Source organism: Orcinus orca, chromosome 10, assembly GCF_937001465.1.
Source record: "Orcinus orca chromosome 10, mOrcOrc1.1, whole genome shotgun sequence".
NCBI lineage: Eukaryota > Metazoa > Chordata > Mammalia > Artiodactyla > Delphinidae > Orcinus > Orcinus orca.
The window spans coordinates 85,949,048-85,961,409 of NC_064568.1; the positions used below are offsets into that span (position 1 = coordinate 85,949,048).

The 12,362-nt window shown below is 38.8% G+C and overlaps 1 protein-coding gene across 4 annotated transcripts in view; it reads left to right on the forward strand.

Moving 5' to 3' along the window:
- The window catches only part of LOC101281745 (cytidine monophosphate-N-acetylneuraminic acid hydroxylase), a 100,357-nt gene that overhangs the window by 30,668 nt on the left and 57,327 nt on the right, over positions 1-12,362 (forward strand). For 2 of the 4 annotated variants that reach the window (XM_049715475.1, XM_033434759.2), the window contains exon 3: positions 9,120-9,181. The exons of the other annotated variants lie outside the window; for them this stretch is intronic. The gene's annotated coding sequence lies outside the window, so the exon portion shown is untranslated. The remainder of the gene's footprint in view (positions 1-9,119; positions 9,182-12,362) is intronic. 4 annotated transcript variants of the gene reach the window in all.

Genomic DNA, 12,362 nt, shown 5'->3' on the forward strand with positions numbered 1-12,362 from the left:
TAAGCTGGTGCCTGTTTATTAAATAGTTTAGCTTAGAACCCATTATTCTAAAAGTATAATTGGAATTACTTTTCCCAAATGTTTCTTCATATTTGCCTGTTGCTCTTTTGCCATAATTTTGCCTATTCAAACAGCCTCATGAGAACTTGTTGTCTCTCAATTTCTCATTTTGATTTCTGGAACGGCGTGAAGGCCATTTGCAATCTTGAAGGTTTCATGTTACTGGTTCAACAAATATTTATTCAGTTCCTAATGGAAAATGCAGTGATGAAAGATTCCCATATGAAGCTCGCAGCCTAATGTTCTTCTGCTAGATCATTGGTTACTAAAGCGTTTTGAGTATAGACCTCCGTTTTAAATTAATTTTTTATTGGCCCTCATTCAATAGTGGTGTTTTTAATGGCTGGTCATTGGGAACAATATGTAGATCGGGAACTACCATTCTAGGTAATTTATGAAAGCATTAAGCTCCAGTCCAGAACTGGTCAATGGGTTTCAAAACTCCACTGTTTCATGGTTCCCCATAAGTGACAGTCACATAAACACACACACACACACACACACACACACACACACACACACACACACACACACACACCCCATAACATTTGCCCAAGTTCTGTGGAATTCAGGGTTTTTTTGGTTTGTTTTTTGGTGGAATTTGGGCATTTAAAATCTATAGAAATGCTGTCTACTAGTTTTGCTGTAATCATATTGTTTTTACCCATTCAAAGAATTCTAGTAGGGTAATGAAGCCCTTTCAAAATTAAGATATTCCCTCCCCTTCACCCAGTTGATATGTTTTCTTAAGTATTTGGAAAATTTCCTAGTCAACTAGTAGATCCTGTAATAAAAACTGAGAATTTATATTCACTTTTTTTTTTTTTTTTTAGTTTCCAGATCTTCTTTGAATAGAAACTTATCCTGAGAGAGGACACAGTGTCAGTCTGCCAGTCCTGGAGTTGTTATTTACCCCCAAGGGGGTTGTACTTACTGTAGCATGGTTCCAGTGTCTCACTTTTGAGTGAAATTTGCTCTCAGCCTAGACTCCAGAGAACTGAGGAGCCTGCCTTGTCTGTTGACTAGCACACTAGATCACTAGGTGAGCTTGTCATGCCTGGGTCCAGCTTGTTCGGATGCTTCAGGGTGAGCCCTGATGAGTGTTCTGCAGGGTAGGCCATGGTCCCTGCTGGTAGTTATGGACATGGGGCAGGGGCCATCACCAGACTCTGAGCCCTGAGTACGGCCCCCAGGCAGGGTAGGCAGCTGTCTGTGGTTTGCTCTTCCTAACTTTGGCATGCCACTTGCAACAGGTTGCAGAGACTGGTGTATGCTGAAGCTTTTAATCTCGACTACACCTTTTATTTTAATTAAGTTACTTCATTGATTTTCTATCTTGCTGAGTCATGCCAGTGCTTTAAGAATTTTATATTAATGATTTTTAGAGTCTTCTGTAAGAAGCCCATTAAATTTTTTGACTTGCCTAATTTCTTCTTCTTCTTATATATTAAATATATAATTTAATAAAATTATATAAGCAATATAATTTGAAATAAATGCTTTGAAAAGAAATTGAAAATACAGATAAACAAAAGAAAATAATCTAATCATCTGTTGAGATACATTTTAGAGTATTCCTCTACCCTTTTTCATAAAAATTATATTTATTAAATTTTTTTGTTAAATAGAGATTTGCTGTATATACACTTCAGTATCCCTTTTTTCTCATTTTATATTAGGAGCATTTCTAATAGCCTTAAACATTGATCTATAAATGATGCCTATCATTTACTTGTGTTAAAATACTGTAATTTACTGAACCAATTTCCTATTGCTAGAACTTTAGGTTGTGTCGTATATTTTGTTATAATATAATTTTGTTATAAATAATTCTGTAATGATTATCTTTGTCATGTGCGTCTCTATTTCCTTAGGATAAATTTCTGGAAGTGGAATTATTGAGGCATATATATATATATATATATATATATATAGCTAAAATTCTGTGGAAAATGATTGGAAAGTGATTGCACTAAACCTATAGATTGCCTTGGGTCCTATGGTCATTTTAACAATATTAATTCTTCCAATCCATGAGCATAGTTTATCTTTCTATTTGTTTGTGTCATCTTCAATTTCTTTCATAGGTGTCATAGTTTTCAGAATACAGGTCTTTTACCTCCTTAGTTAGATTTATTCTAGGTTTTTTTTTTTTGACATAACTGTAAATGGGATTGTTTCCTTAATTTTTCTTTCTGATAGTTCATTGTTAGTGTATATAAACACAATAGATTTCTGTATATTCATTTCATATCCTGCAACTATAGTGAATTCGTTGATGAGTTCTAGTAGTTTTTTTGGTGGCATTTACAGGGTTTTGGTATCATATCATGTGCATACACTAACAGTTCTACTTCTTCCCTTCCAATTTGGATGGTCTTTATTTCTTTTACTTGTCTGATTGCTGTGGCTATGACTTCCAATACTGTGTTGAATAAAAATGGTGAGAGTAGGCATCCTTGTCCTGTTCCTGATCTTAGAGGAAATATTTTCAGCTTTTCACCATTGGGTATGATGTTAACTGTGGGCTTGTCATTTATGGCCTTTATTATGTTGTGTGTTCCCTCTATACCCACTTTGTTGACAGTTTTTTTTTTATCACAGATGGATGTTGAATTTTGTCAAAAGGTTTTTCTGCATTAATTTAGATGATCATATGGTTTTTATTCTTCAGTTTGTTAACGTGGTACATCACATTGATTGATTTGTGGAAAATGAATCATTATTGCATCCCTGGGATAAATCCCATTTGATCATGTTGTATGATCCTTTTAATGTGTTGTTGAATTCAGTTCGCTAATATTTTGTTGATGATTTTTGCATCTATGTTCATCAGTGATTTTGACCTGTAACTTTCTTTTTTTGTGGTATCTTTGTCTGGTTTTGGTATCAGCATGATGCAGGTCTTGTAAAATGAGTTCAGAAGCATTCCTTCTTTTGTAATTTTTGGAATAGTTTGAAAAGGATAGGTGTTAACTCATATTTAAATGTTTAGTAGAATTTACCTGTGAAGCCATCTGGTCCTGGACTTTTGTTTGTTGGGAGGTTTTTTTTTTTTTTTTTTGGTTCAATTTTATCACTGGTAGTATATTCACATTTTCTATTTCTTCCTGATTCAATCTTGGGGGATTGTGCATTTCTAGGAATTTGTCTTTCTCCTACGTCGTCCATTTTATTGTCATATATATTGTTCATGGTAATCTCTTATGATCCCTTTATTTCTGTGGTATTGTTGTAACTTCTCTTTCATTTCTGATTTTATTTACTTGAGCCCTCTCTTTTTCTTGATAAGCCTGGCTAATTTTCATCAATTTTGTTTATCTTTTTAAATAACCAGCTCATAGTTTTATTGATCTTTTCTATATTTTTAGCCTCTATTTCATTTATTTCTGCTCTGATTTTTATGATTTTTTCCCCCTTCTACTAAATTTGGGTTTTGTTTTTTCTTCTTTCTCTAGTTCCTTTAGGTGTAAGGTTAGGTTATTTATTTCAGATTTTTCTTGTTTCCTGAGATAGGCTTCTATTCCTATAAATTTCCCTCTTGGAACTGCTTTTGCTGCATCCCATAGATTTTGGATCATTGTGTTTTTGTTTTCATTTATCTTCAGGTATTTCTTGATTTCTACTTTGATTTTTTTCAGTGACCCATTGGTTTTTTTAGTAGCATATTGTTTAGCCTCCATGTATTTGTTTTTTGCAGTTTTTTTCTTGTAGTTGATTTCTAGCCTCATAGTGTTGTGGTTGGGAAAGATACATGATATGATTTTAGTCTTCTTAAATTTACTGAGACTTGTTTTGTGGCCTAGCCTGAGATCTATCCTGGATAATGTTCCATTTGCACTTGAAAAGAATGTGTATTGCTGCTTTCGGATGGAATGTTCTCTATATATCTATTAAGTCCATCTGATCTAATGTGTTGTTTAAGGCTAGTGTTTCTTTACCAATTTTCTTTCTGGATGATATGTCTGTTGATGTAAGTGGGGTGTTGAAGTCCCCTACTATTATTGTGTTACTATCAATTTCTCCCTCTATTTTAATATTTGCTAAACATATTCAGGTGCATGTATGTTGGGTGCATATGTATTTACAATCATTATAGCTTCTTCTTGAACTGACCCCTTTATCATTATGTAATGTCCTTCTTTGTCTCTTGTTCCAGTTTTTGTTTTAAAGTCTATTTTGTCTGATATTGCTACCCCAGATTTCTTTTTTGTTTCCATTTGCTTGGAATACCATTTTCCATCCCCCTCACTTTCAGTCTTTGTGTGTCTTTAGATCTGATGTGAATCTCTTGTAGGCAGCATATGTATAGGTCTTGTTTTTGTATCCACTTAGCCACTCTATGTCTTTTGATTGAAGTATTTAGTCCATTTACATTTAAAGTAATTATTGATAGGTATGTATTTATTGCCATTTTGTTAATTATTTTCTGGTTGTTTTTGTAGTTCTTCTTTTGCCATCTTCCCTTGTGATTTGATGTCTATCTTTAGTGTTATGTTTGGGTTCTTTTTTCTTTTGGGTGTGTGTATCCATTACAGATTTTTGGTTTGTGGTTACCATAAGGTTTTTATATAGCAATCTATATATATGGTCAATTGCTTTAAGTTGCTGATCTCTTAAGTTAGAATGCATTTTAACAACTCTGCTTTCTTACCCACCCCTCTGTATTTTGACACCATATTTTACATCTTGTTTTGTGTGTCCCTTAACTACTTATTTTGGATATAGATTGTTTTACTACTTTTGACGTTTAACCTTCCTACTAGCTTTATAAGTGTTTTATCTACTACCTTCTCAGTATTTTGCCTTTACCAATGAAATTTTTCCTTTCATAATTTTCATATTTCTAGTTGTGGCCTTTCCTTTTCTACTTAGGGAAGTCCGTTTAACATTTCTTGTAAAGGTGGTTTGGTGGTGCTGAACTCTTAGCTTTTGCTTGTCTGTAAAATCTTGATTTCCCCTTCAAAGGTGAATAATAGCGTTGCCAGGTAGAGTTTTCCTCATTGTAAGTTTTTTTTAATCACTTTAAATATATTGTGCCACTCCCTTCTGGCATGCAGAATTTCTGTTGAAAAGTCAACTGATAGTCATGGAATTCCCCTTGTACATAACTAGTTGCTTTTCCCTTGTTGATTTAATATTCTCTCTTCATCTTTAATTTTGGCACTTTAAATACAGTGTGTCTTGGTGTAGTCCTCTTTGGGTTGATCTTGTTGGGGACACTTTGTGTTTCCTGAATGCCTGTTTCCTTTCCCAAGTTAGGGAAGTTTTTCAGCTATTATATCTTCAAATATGTTTTCTGTCCCTTTCTCTCATCTCCTTTGGGACTCCTATAAGGTGAATGTTAGGATGCTTGATGTTGTTCCAGGTCTCTTAAGCTGTCCTCATTTAAACAATTTTTTTTTCTTTTTTTCTGTTCAGCTTGAGTGATTTCCACCACTCTGTCTTCCAGTTCACTGATCAATTTCTCTGTATCATCTAATCCACCGTTGATTCCATCTAATTTTTTTTTTTTTTTTTTACGGAGGAGAAAGAAAGCGTGGCTTTATTTCTTTGCCAGGCAAAGAGGGAACACAGTAGGCTAGCACCTCAAGAACTGTGTCCCTAATTCCATCTAATATATTTTTTATTTCAGTTATTGTGTTCTTCAGCTCTATTTGATTCTTATTTATATTTTCTAACTCTTTGTTAAAAACTTCCAACTTCTGATTTTGTTCATCCATTCTTCTCTCGAGTTCTTTGAACATCCTTTTTATTAAAGATAAATTTATTTATTTATTTATTTATTTTTGGCTGAGTTGGGTCTTTGTTGCTGAGCACAGGCTTTCTCTAGTTGTTATGAGTGGGGGCTACTCTTCACTGCGGTGTGCGGGCTTCTCATTGTGGTGGCTTCTCTTGTTGCAGAGCATGGGCTCTAGGTGCATGGGCTTCAGTAGTTGTGGCATGCAGGCTCAGTAGTTGTGGCTCGTGGGCTCTAGAGCACAGGCTCAGTAGCTGTGGCACATGGGCTTAGTTGCTCCATGGCACGTGGAATTTTCTCGGACCAGGGATTGAACCCGTGTCCCCTGCATTGGCAGGTGGATTCTTAACTACTGCGCCACCCGGGAAGCCCTGAGCATCTTTTTGATCATTAACTTAAACTCTTTATCAGGCAGGTTGCTTATCTCCATTTCATTTAGTTCTTCTTCCAGGGTTTTATCTTATTCCATAGTTTGGAATATATTCCTCTGTCACCTCATTTTGCTGAATTCTCTGTTTTTATTTCTAGGTATTAGGTAGGTCAGTTACACTATTGATCTTGGAGGAGTGGCCTTATGTAGGAGATGTCCTATGGGGCCCAGCAGTGCACACTGCTTTGGTCACCGGAGCTATGTTCTAGGGTTGCCCTCTGTGTTGGTTGCCTGAGCCGTACTGTTGGGGTAAGCTTATTACTATGGGAACTCTGATAGGCTTGGCTGGCCTGCAGCTCAGTTTGGTGCCAGACCACACCTAGTGAGAAAGCTGCCAGCCCATGGAAGGGTGAGGCCAGATCCTGAGATGGCTGAGGGTCTCAAGGTGTCCTGGAGCTGGTGTTGGCCAGCTGGTGGGCAGAGGTAGGCCACAGGGGCAGCTGACTGCAGAACCCTAGGGAATCCTGGGGCTAGTGCAGAACCCCTGGTGGGTGGAGCTGGGTCCCAGGGTGGCTAGCTGCAGGCTACAAGGCTGTGAGGTTTCCAGGGCTGATATTGGCTTGCTGGTGGGTGAGACCAGTTCCTGGTGCTAGTGCTGGCCAACAGGTGAGTGTACAGATTCAGGACAGCTGGCTGAGGTGTCCAAGGTATCCTGGAAATGGTGTGAGCCAGGTGTTGGGTGAGGTTGGGACACTGGGCAGGTGACAGCAAAGCCCCAGAGGGTTCAGGAGCTAGTGTTGGGCTACTGGTGTGGAGGGCTGGATGCTTGGGCAGCTGGCTGAGGAGCCCAAGGTGTCCTATACTTGGTGTCAGCCAACTATTGCCTGGGGCTGGGTCAGGAGGCTGTAGAGCCCCGGGGAGTCCTGGGGCTAGTGCTGGCCCACTGGAAAGTGTGGACGAATCTCAGGGTGGCTTGCTTAGGGGCCCAACATGTCTTGGAGCTGATGTCAGACAGCTGTTCCAAAGGGCTTGGTGTAGGGTAGCTGATCACTGGGTCCCGGGTGGCTGGTTGTGGGACCATGGGGTTCCCGGGATTGGTACTAGTCCCATGGTGGATGAGGCTGGATATAGGGTGACTGGATGACAGTCCCATGGTGTCCTGGAGCTGGTGTTGGCCAGCTGTTGGGTGAGGCTGGGGCATGGGGAGGCTAACTGAAGAGCCCTGGTGGGTGCTGTGCCTACTGCTGGACTACTGGTGGGTGGGCCCAGATTCCCAGGTAGCTGGCTGAGTGGCTGTAATGTTCCAGAGGCTGAAGTCAGGCCCCTGTTGGGTGAGGCCGGATCCCAGGGCTAGTGATGACCCATTAGTGAGTAGGGCCAGAACTTGGGGTGGCTGCCTGGGGGACCCAAGTTGTCATGGGGCTGTTTCAGCCAGCAATGGGCAGGACTAGGTCACAGGCCGGCTGACTGAAGAGCCCTGGTGATCCGAGCACTAGTGCTAAAGCACTGGTGAGTGGGTCCAGATCCAGTGCCACGGGTTGAGGGTCTTGAGGTGTCCTGGAGTTTGCCAGCTATTGGGTTGGGTTGAGTCATGGGGCTGCTGGCTACAGAGCCCCAGGGGGTCCCAAAGCAGTGCTGGCCCACTAGCAAGTGGGGCTGGATCCGAGGGCAGGTGGCTGACGAGCTGCAGGGTTTCTGTGATGGTGTCAGCCCTCTAGTGGGTGAGGCTGGGTCCCGGGGCTCGTGCTGACCCACTGGTGAGGAGCCAAAGGTTTCCTGGAACTGGTGTTGGCCAGTCTTGCTATACCATGTCTCCACCCCTCCCACTGGTCTCATTGTGATTCCTTCTTCATATCTTTAATTGTAGAAGATCTTTTCTTCTAGTCATCCAGTCTTTCTCATTGATAGTTGCTTTGTAAATAGTTGTAATTTTGGTGTGCCCATGGGAGGGGGTGAGCTCAAGTTCTTCCTACTCCACCATTTTGGCCACTCCCCATTCTGACCCATTTTTTAATTGGGTTGTTTGTTTTCTTGTTGTTGAGTCTTAAGAGTTCTTTGTATATTTTGGATAACAGTCCTCTATCAGATATATCTTTTGCAAATATTTTCTGAACAAAATATGATACACACACACAATGGAATATTATTCAGCCTTAAAAAGGAAAGAAATCCTGTTCGTACGTTAGTTACAATATAGATGAACCTTGAGGACATTATGCTAAATGAAATAAGCCAATCACAAAAAGACAAATACTGTATGATTATACTTATATCAAGTAGCTAAGGTAGTCAAATTCATAGAAACAGAAAGTAGAATGGTGTTAACAGGGGTTTGGCAGGGGGAGGGAAATGGGGAGTTGTTATATAATGAGTATGGAGTTTTGGTTTTGCAAGATAAAATATTTTGGAATTTTGTTGCACTTAACAATGCATATATACTTAACACTACTGAAATGTATGCTTAAAAATGGTTAAGATGATCAGTTTTGCATTAAATGTAGTAAAACAAAGTGCAGTAAAGCAATTTTTAAAAAATTTGTTACATCTCTCTACCAAGAATAACTGATCCAAAAATAAAATTACAATGATACCAATTACGATAGCAGCAACAGCTATAAAATATCTAAGAATTAGCTATGAAAAAGTAAATTTTCAAAACCATAATAAAGAGCAAACAAGATGATTTGAATAAATGAGGAAATACTCTCTGCTTTTTCATGGGATTAAAAACAACAACAACAACAACGCTCCTAAGTTGCTTTTTATTATTATTATTTTTTTTTTGGCTGCGCCACGCGGCTGATAGGATATTAGTTCTCCGACTAGGGATTGAACCTGGGGCCCCGGGAAATGAGACTGCTGAGTCCTAACCACTGGACCACCAGGGAATTCCCTTAAGTTGCTTTTCAAAACTTGTATGTGCCATTAATTGGATTTTTCCCTTAACAGATCTGTGACCTTTGGAAGCATTTTCACATCATTTGTCTACATGCAGTACATATTTCATTCTTGTGAGTGTATTCCTTCATTAGCCAGATATTTACTGGGCACCTACCATGTGACAGACACTTTATACCTCAGCTTTCATGGAGTTTACATCCCTGTGAACAGAATACTGAACATCTTCCCATTTAAAACAAAACTAATCTAATTAAGAAATTATGAAACGTAAGGTAGATAGCTAGTGGGAAGCAGCCGCATAGCACAGGGATATCAGCTCGGTGCTTTGTGACCGCCTGGAGGGGTGGGATAGGGAGGGTGGGAGGGAGGGAGACGCAAGAGAGAAGAGATATGGGAACATATGTATAACTGATTCACTTTGTTATAAAGCAGAACTAACACACCATTGTAAAGCAATTATACCCCAATAAAGATGTTAAAAAAAAAAGAAATTATGATATTGAGCTGCTTGTAAATTTTGGAGATTAAAGGATTAATCTCCAAAATTTACAAGCAGCTCATGCAGCTCAATATCAAAAAAAACAAAAAACCCAATCCAAAAATGGGCAGAAGACCTAAATAGACATTTCTCCAAAGAAGATATACAGATTGCCAACAAACACATGAAAGAATGCTCAACATCATTAATCATTAGAGAAATGCAAATAAAAACTACAATGAGATATCATCTCATACCAGTCAGGATGGCCATCATCAAAAAATCTACAAACAATAAATGCTGGAGAGGGTGTGGAGAAAAGGGAACCCTCTTGCACTGTTGGTGGGAATGTAAATTGATACAGCCACTATGGAGAACAGTATGGAGGTTCCTTAAAAAATAAAAATAGAACTACCATATGACCCAGCAATCCCACTACTGGGCATATACCCTGAGAAAACCAGAATTCAAAAAGAGTCATGTACCAAAATGTTCATTGCAGCTCTATTTACAATAGCCAGGACATGGAAGCAACCTAAGTGTCCATCTCCAGATGAATGGATAAAGAAGATGTGGCACATATATACAATGGAATATTACTCAGCCATAAAATGAAACGAAATTGAGTTATTTGTAGTGAGGTGGATGGACTTAGAGTCTGTCATACAGAGTGAAGTAAGTCAGAAAGAGAAAAAGAAATACCGTATGCTAACACATATATATGGAATCTAAGAAAAAAAAAAAAGGTCATGAAGAACCTAGGGGCAAGATGGGAATAAAGATACAGACCTACTAGGGAATGGGCTTGAGGATATGGGGAGGGGGAAAGGTAAGCTGTGACAAAGTGAGAGAGTGGCATGGACATATATACACTACCAAACATAAAATAGCTAGCTAGTGGGAAGCAGCCGCATAGCACAGGGAGATCAGCTCGGTGCTTTGTGACCACCTAGAGGGGTGGGATAGGGAGGGTGGGAGGGAGGGAGACGCAAGAGGGAAGAGATATGGGAACATATGTATATGTATAACTGACTCACTTTGTTATAAAGCAGAAACTAACACACCATTGTAAAGCAATTATACTCCAATAAAGATGTTAAAAAAAAAAGAAATTATGGGTAGCAAAATGCATTTATAGATTGACAATTCTCAGTGAGTTGCCTTTTCTTCCTCTAGCCCTTTTTCTCAGAGCTTAAACTTCTGGAGGATTCCTGGCTTCATGAGATGAATATAATCAAGATGAATATCATTAACATAATATTTTTAAAAATCAAAGCTAAAGCCAAAATTTCATGATAAACAAAATATCAAAATTTTAAAGACAGGATGCTGCACTGCAATGCCATGCCACCAAGTCTGAGGCAAAAGGCAAAAATGTATGTCCCTATATAAATGCTTTTGTGTATTTTTTAATAATTATTTTTTCACAAACATTAAAGTATTTGAAGAAATAATGAAATGTTGAAAAGTAGGTGTACTAAAACTCACGTCATTTTAGTTTAAATATTTTATTTATACCCAAGCCAGAATTGACTATAATTTTACTTTCCTGATTTTAATGGAATCCAATCCAATTTTTAATAGCTTTAAAAATTGACTTTTGGGAAAAACTAACCATTAAAAAATATACAAAAGCATGTATATAGGAGGGCACATTTTAAAATTTTGCTTTAGGTTCCAATATACGTTTTCAAGGAATTGATAAAGATGTAGTTAGTTCAACCTGCTTTCCACAGTGCATGGAAAGCCTTAGAATCGAACACAGAACTTTGGCTAACTGGTTCATTCAATCAGGTAAAACAAAATATTTAGAAAGGTTTCCTTTTTACACTTTTAGGCTAATTATTCCAGAAATTGCCTCAGTGCTTGCTTTGGCTTGGTGTCAGATATTTGTACTCATAAGAACAAAGATAAAAGAACTTCATGAGGCTTAACATGGAATCCTTTCTATCAGATACATTTAAAACATATATTTGGAAATATTTAAAGTCTACTGTGAACAGAATTACCAGGAATTTGGGACAGAAGTGACAATGAGAATCTGCTTTAAAAAAATGGATCATACTCAATTATAGAGCTCTGCCTTTATTAGTTGAAAATTGGAAGTAGCTTTCCTGTTATTTTCTATTATGATGTGTTTTTTATATTATTTTAATTTCCTGTTTAAGAAATTTGTGGGACTTCCCTGGTGGGCCATCTTGCAACGCAGGGGGCACCGATTTGATCCCTGGTCAAGGAATTAAGATCGCACATGCCGTGGGACAACTAAGCCCATATGCCGCAACTACTGAGCCCATGCGCTCTGGAGCCCGTGCGCCGCAATGAAAGATCCCGCGTGCCGCAACTAAGACCTGATGCAGCCAATTAATTAATTAGATTTAATTAAATAAAACCTGATCTTTTTTTTTTTTTTTTTTTTTTTTCCCGGTACGCGGGCCTCTCACCACTGCGGCCTCTCCCGTTGCGGAGCACAGGCTCCGGACGCGCAGGCTCAGCAGCCATGGCTCACGGGCCCAGCCGCTCCGCGGCACGTGGGATCCTCCCGGACCAGGGCACGAACCCTCGTCCCCTGCATCGGCAGGCGGACTTCCAACCACTGCGCCACCAGGGAAGCCCCATAAAACCTGATCTTTAAGAAAAAAGAGAAATTTGCAGTCTTCCAAAAATGAAAGTGAGAGTGCCACAAATGTACATGAGCTCCAAATCAATTTTAAATTAACACATGAAGAGAATTTTGACCACTTTTGGTTTGGAGTGGAATGTAGAATTAAACATGCACCCAGATTTCATACCATGGATATGCCAAAAGTTAT